Source organism: Rhea pennata, chromosome 4 (genome assembly GCF_028389875.1).
Source record: "Rhea pennata isolate bPtePen1 chromosome 4, bPtePen1.pri, whole genome shotgun sequence".
Taxonomy (NCBI): domain Eukaryota; kingdom Metazoa; phylum Chordata; class Aves; order Rheiformes; family Rheidae; genus Rhea; species Rhea pennata.
Window position 1 is genome coordinate 15,782,166 of NC_084666.1, and position 7,051 is coordinate 15,789,216.

At 37.5% G+C, this 7,051-nt stretch overlaps 1 long non-coding RNA gene across 2 annotated transcripts in view; it reads left to right on the forward strand.

The window, feature by feature from the left end:
- Positions 1-6,522, forward strand: part of LOC134139908 (uncharacterized) — a 31,150-nt gene extending 24,628 nt beyond the window's left edge. Inside the window, exons 3-5 of one of the 2 annotated variants that reach the window (XR_009958284.1) lie at positions 2,615-2,766; positions 3,579-3,764; positions 6,128-6,522. This is a non-coding gene — a long non-coding RNA (uncharacterized LOC134139908). Of the gene's footprint in view, positions 1-2,614; positions 2,767-3,578; positions 3,765-4,854; positions 5,024-6,127 lie in introns of those variants that run through there. The other variant, XR_009958285.1, reaches the window with a different exon arrangement.
- The last annotated feature ends 529 nt before the right edge of the window (positions 6,523-7,051 follow it).

Genomic DNA, 7,051 nt, shown 5'->3' on the forward strand with positions numbered 1-7,051 from the left:
TAGGATGAATATGACAATCCTAACTAAGTTTCCAAAAATGTGGAGGACTTGATCCTGTGAGAGAGCAAGTGCGATATATTCAATTCTGCGAGAATACTCTGATTTCAGCAGTAGTTCAGTAGAGAATTTCTCAGAATAAATATATTGACAACATCACTCTCTTAATAAGTACATATATATTCTGTTTAGAATACTATGTATCATTATGCAAATATAATGAAGAATAATCATCGTAGAACTGAATTTGCTTCCTTCTTATTTTTTTAAATAGTTTACACTGCAGTTAATGCAATCACATTTTAAATTGTATCGGTTGTATCAGGTCTGGGGAAAATCCAGCTTCAGGCAAGCACAGTGTTACATAATCTTGTTCTTTAAGTTTACTGACTCTTCCAGTTACTTAGAATCTTAGCCCAGTCTTGATTTCATTTCCAATGTGATATCGTTCATGTCTCATTACAACCACAACATTAGCACCAGTTCTATGTTTTACTTTGTTATCTCTTTCTCATGTTTGTCCTCAGATATTTTTCCAGCTAGTTAGCTCTCCAGTCACTTGTTTGCTAAGACTGGACTCTTTTAGCCCCTATTGTAAAATTTTAACAGATGATGAAAGACAGGATGTAACTGTGCCTTGGAAGAAGTAGAAAAAACCCCGTCAGTAAGACCTAGAATGGGGAAGGAAGTGAAGCCAGAGGAGCAGGCCTATGGCAAGGCCTTTCTTAAATAGCACTAGCGGAGCTGCTCAGACTGCATCGGCACTAAAACAGAGTAAAAACCTGACAGCCGCATGGGGAGGAGAAGGATGACCAAACCGAAAAAACTAAGCCCGATCAGAAGACATAAAAAAGGCTCAAGGAGGAGCTCCCTAGGCAGGAAGAAAATGAAGCTTTAGGGAGAGAAAGAGAAAGGAATGCGAGTAGGGCAAGATGCCAGCCGCAAGCAGAAAAAGAACTCATTGCAGTGTCTGCAAAAAAGAGCAGTGCAATTTCCCCAAAGAACCAGCATTCAAACAGCGCTCTGGGCTTCCTTGGCGTGGTCAGAGGGACACTTCCTGATGGGTGAACGGTCACTGCTGAGATGAAAACGCCGGTTCCCTCAAGACTGCCCGTGATTGCTTGCAGCCTGTTTGTGTTCTTCGGGGGAGTGCTGAATGCATTCTCCATTCTGGTCTTCTTTCAGCATTGCTTCTGAGCTCCTAGACTTTTCTTTACCTCCTACGTACTTTGCCTTACACTCTGGTTTCTTAACTAATCTTATTTATTGATGTATCTCTTTTTTTTTGAGAATAGGGTCTGTATGCTTTTTATAGCTGTGCACACCAATCTTACATTTCATAGTGCGTACTGCATTAACAGTTGTTAACTTTAGATGCCGCTGTCTGTTTGTCAAATTACAATAATTTTTTTCTTGATTCGTTCTAATAGCCAGAGTGATTAAAATATGGAGGTAAAATGTGTCCCAAGTTTCAGTGCAAGGCAGATATATACATGCTGTGGATAAAGACCAATAATGTTTCCAGTGTTTGCTTGGACTTTTTTTTTACATTAGAAAAATTTGATTTCAAGCACAGGAAGGGAACTGATTGCCATAAAAGCACAGAAGTATTTAGAGTATGTTCCTCTTATAAATAAAGCTGTTTTGCCAAATAATGTAAGACATGGCATGTTGCATTGTTCTGTTCCTTTCATAATCTATGATGCCATACAGCCTTAAAAAAATAAGACTATTAAATAGATTTCAGCAAGATAATTGGCATTCACACATATATTGATTAAATAAATACAAAAACATGCACAGTTCTGTCAATCTTTGCATATTTGTAAGATTACAGTGGTGATGATTCTATGTCAGCAAAAAAACTCTATAGGAATTTCTAATGAAGCCAAAGCCAGTTCATTAATATACATATGTTTGAAATTGCAGCCCTAACAATTGAGTTCCCTGCACTGAACACTATAATATATATTGTCATGAGCTATATGCCCTCAGATCATTTCTGTGAATTACAAGAAAATTATGTACTGGAGAACATTTTATTATTGTGCGTTTCATCCAGAAATACAGCCTTTCACTGATGAAAATTGAGAACAGTGAAAATTAAAATGTAAATGCATTTATCAAAAGAAGAAGAAAAAAACTGAACCCTGGGCTTTAACTGCTTTAGGATTTTACTTTTTCAAAAAGCAATTTTGCTATCTACATCTCAAAAGCATAAGTAGTCAGACTCTGCAATATCCATTTGGATTCTTACTAACAAGTGAGTGGCTGTTTGTTGCTCGGGGTCCGAAGGTTTGTTTTTGTAAGACAGCACTGAAAACTGTCGAGGGAGACGGAGGTAAGAGAGAGACAGACAGGCAGACAGAGAGAGAGAGATATTATTATTTTGTGTTTCTCTTCTTCCCATTCCATTAAACATGTTCTTAGTGTTTTTTACAGATCAGTTCTACACTAGATAGGATGTGAATTACTTGTGTCTTTGTAGGGAAAAAAGAAACGAGAGAAAAGAAGCAATATACAAAATAAGCTTATTTACAATGAAATCTAGCATTTAATAAACTGAATAAAATGCCTATTTTAAGTTCATTGCTGGTGGTTTATTTTTTCCCCTTAGCTTCAGGAAAAAGAATATTGCTTTTTAGTTGGCATCCTGACTTGACTGATGAGATGTTAACAGTTCCTAAGAAGAGGAAAATCCATATGCCAAAGCTGACTGTGGGCTCAATTTCCTCCAGAGGAAGAGTGTTGGATGAAGCATGGAAACAGGTAAGCTACGCAGCAAACTGAAACAACATGGGTCACTAGTGCCATTCAGTTGTACAAAGGAACTAGAGGTTGATTGTATTATCTGAATAGAGACTATGCCCATTTGTGCAGTCTTTAATATATACCCAGTCAGACTAGCTGACTCCTTGTAGCTAAAATCCATCCACATCTTCGGCAAGTGACACAGGTAGAGAATAGATATATTGTTTGTATAGTGTTTCCAGCATTCTTATAATCTTTTTCTCTCTTTCTTAATATTTGAAAAATACTTTTTCCTGATGGAGATTTTCCGAATTTATCCATGCTAGAATATAGTGCTAGGCCCTCCGGGCTCATGTGGCAAAACGTGCCTCTCAGCTTGGCATGGTAACAGGACTTCCTGATGAAGCGCCCACCCTTGTGCAAATACCAAAGATGTACTAGAGGAAAGATGGTCCCTACTCTTTCTTCCTTTCCCCTTTACTGTCCTACGCAGATCAGTGGTGGCTCTCACTATGTAGCTGGCTGCAAGTGTTGTAGGAAATGGTCAAGGAGGGGCTTTGTGAGCTGTGCTGTCTCTTCCAGGCCTTCTGTTCCTTCTAGTCTGACGCCCAGGTCCTCCTGCGGCAGAAGACAAGGAAGAGGATTGGGTGATTACTCAGACCGATGCTACAAGGACCATGTCCCTGGTTATAACCTCTGAGTGATACTATGACACAAGTAATACCTCCATGTGATTAGACAGGAAATCCTGTGCTGGGCAGTTTTTATAAGTTTAGAGACACTTTGATCAGCTCCTTATAATAGTTGTTTTTATCCATTGACTTCCACAGGCTTAAATTATCCTCCATCACTGCTGTGAAGAAGGCCAGATGCTGATTTTGATTTACCCTCCCACTATAATGTGGTGAAAAGGGGAAGCTGGCCTTGGATGAAGAGAAGGTGGCCTTGGATGGGGAATGGTATTGAACAGAGTGAATTCATTTATGTTTCTCCAGCTTCCTCCTCAGTGTCCTTGAGTAAGTCATTAACATAGGCCCATTAATTTCAGATGCCTCTTTATTTCCTGTACTTAGCTTGGAAGTATTCAAACTGGGCATCCAAAGTAGAGTAGGCTTTTTGAAGCTTTGATTTCACCTAGCTGGAAGGTAATTTTCCTTTCTCCTTAGTGTAGTTAAATAAGATTGAAATTCTAAAGTAATGAACATAAGAAAAAGACACAGCATTATACAAAGCAGAATGGCTATCATAGAGAAATTGCCACTGCCCAAAATTTATTGCCATTTAGGATATCAAATACTGAAATGGTTGAGAATTTTCTGGGTTAATATGTGAAAGAAAATATCTCCTCAACTGAGCAGGTTTCTAAATTAATAGCTATTTATGTTAAAAATGTTCATGGCTTTTTTTTCAGAATGAAAGCAGAAAATTTAGTTTCATTTTCTTTCTTTAAAAAAATTTATTCAAAATTATTGTGACTTTTTTGTAGAAAAAATCCTTATCATTAATTCTATTTGCATACCTGATATTTCTTTTTACTTTGAAAGGATAATGACTTCAATACTTCAGATGTTTCAGATTGTGGAATATCTGGAGCTATCAAAACATACAATAAATACAGCAGTCACAATCAGAAACATTTTGCTTTAGCATTTAAGCAATTATTTCTATAAAATCATTGATATTCTTAGGATTTAACAGGCATGCTTGGCAAATTTATTTACATCTTTCCAATGTTTTATGCATTTTCTGTTCCAGCTTCATCTTTGCTATTTCTGTTCCCCTATCTTTCTTGAATTTATGATTAATATTTTTTTAGATAGCAAAACAATACATTTTAGATCAACAGTTACACAAAGTCATAGCATTTTTGAGAAATAAAATAAGTCAATAAAATATCAGTATTCACATCAAGTTTTCTCCCTATGCAGGTGAGCTTGTAGGCAAAAGCAATGCTCAGACTAAAATAATAACTGCCCAAGCAGGAAAGAAAAATGGGGCAAGAAATAGGTGTTTACAGAAAATTTCCGTTACTACCTGGATACAAATGATAAACAGGACAAAAGAACTAATGGCATGGATTTAATGGTTCAAGTTTCTCTTCTGCAGTTCATCTCTTCATTAATGGCCCATGAAAACTGAAGACCAGGAGATTTGGACCAAAGAACTGCCAAAGACTAAACCAAGCATTACCTCTTGAAAGACTGTATCACTGATGCTTTAAATTAAAACTTTATTGCCATTGTAAAATATCTGAGTTACCCAGGGAAAATAAAATACAGGATTTTCAGAAAGTGGTCATTTTTTCAGCTAAAAAAGAAATGTCCTTCCTGCTTAGGAGTTGTGTGGAGTCATCTGTAGGCCTTCCTCAGCTTCTGTGGCCAAAGACTCTTCAATCGTTTTCATTCACATCTATTTTCTTGTTCCTTTTGTAACACATGAAGCAAGCTTTGAGTCACATCCTAGGTCCCTACTCTAACAGTATAGAGCTAGAACCATTTTTCTAGGGAATTAAGACAATCTTTTTCCAACTTGTCTAGGACAAAGATGATGTTCCTCCTGCATCCTACATATAACATCCCTGCCATGGGAAAAATACCCTCTGCCTCAGACAGATCCCAGCTACATTTTTTTTTGCATCTGAAATGCAAATATCTTGCAATTCAAATATCAGCATGAATCACAGTGGTTTTGGCCAGTGGTTTTTAAATGGTAACTTAAACGAGTAATGAGTGGCTTAGTGAATAGGAATATTAATGGTTTGGTGTTTGGGAATGGGAGGACCCAAGCAGGTATCCATAGACGGAATCAACTGCCCATTCAGCAACCAAATATACCAAATACATTACAGAAGGAAACAGTTTAATGAAGAAAGATTCTGAAGCTTGGACCTCCATGTGACCCATGACCTAGGATAAAACAGCTCCAGCTTTGAAGTGTTGGTGTGCAAGGGAAATGTCTTAATAAATTCCAGATGCTATGGCACAACTTAGCTCCAAAGAACTACTTTAGCTGAATAAAATTGCCTGCCCTGGCACAAAACCGCAAGACCTACTGTTTCTGAATAACAGAAGTACTTTTAGCAAAGAAATTTGTTTACCTGTAATATCCAGGCAGCTTGAGAAACAGCCAATTCTCTGCTGATAGCGAGGAAGCTACATTCCTTCTACTACTTCTACATACCTCTTCTACTAGGGTGGTTTCCAGGACACAGTGTAAGGGACTCATCCAAAAAAGACATAGGTGTCAAAGATGGAATATAGTCCCAGTTAAGGTGCATATATATTGAAAACCTTAATTTTGAAGTTCTTTACTCAGCCCTGATTTACTCAGGGACAGACTTAAACTCCATTCTGATAGTATACTTCATTTTACTTTACAGTGAAAACTGGATCACTTGTTCAGAATCTTAGAGACTTCACGTCAGTTTCCTGCCCTTCTGGAGATGATTCAACCCCAAATCTGCTGTTTTTCTCACAGAAGAGAGGCCCAGACATTATGATATAGGCAACAGGAGACAGAGTGGAGTAAGAGGAGGCAGAGAGCATCTATTCTCACTACAAATGGAGCTGTTCCACTGTGCAAAAACTCCTTAAAAAATTCAATAGATCAAAGGATGACCAAGAGGAAATATAGTCATACATAGTGTATAATCTAGTACTTTGTGCCTTCCCCTGGCAGAAGGACATGTGCATACCATCCCTGTTCCTGCACCTACCTACATGCTTTTATATGAAAAAATTATTGGACAAAATAATAAAAAAGAATCTAGACTTACATTATTTGTTTTCACTTTTTGTTTAATTGGATTGTCTGTAATCCATCTGTGTAGGAGGAGCCCTTATCAGAAGTATGAAGCTTTTCTTGCTGAATGGAAAGATGGAAATGTTCTCAGAAAGTTGCTGTATCAATTGCATGAGCTAGGTTCCAAACTGACCCGATAATCCCACAAAACAAAAAGCTGCTTATAAAATAGATCTTAATTGCACAGAAAGCAAAAATTCAAAAGCAGTTGTTTTTATCAGTGGCGAGATCTTCCATGGATCTTTGCTACTCTCTACAGAGGAAGAAAGTGTATTCAGCCTGAGAGATTACCCAGTAGTTTATACAAAATACGGACCTTCTCAGAAAAAACTCAGAAGGATAATAATACGTAAAATCCTTCCTTCCCATTTCTGTCTTGGTCTGTATCTAGCTGAAGCCTAATTGCACAAACACCCTGGCAAATGCAGCTGAGAAATTCAGGTCTCAGTGCCTTACTAGTTTTGTGCAAAGTTTTTATTTGGGTTCTGCTCTGATTCTTAAA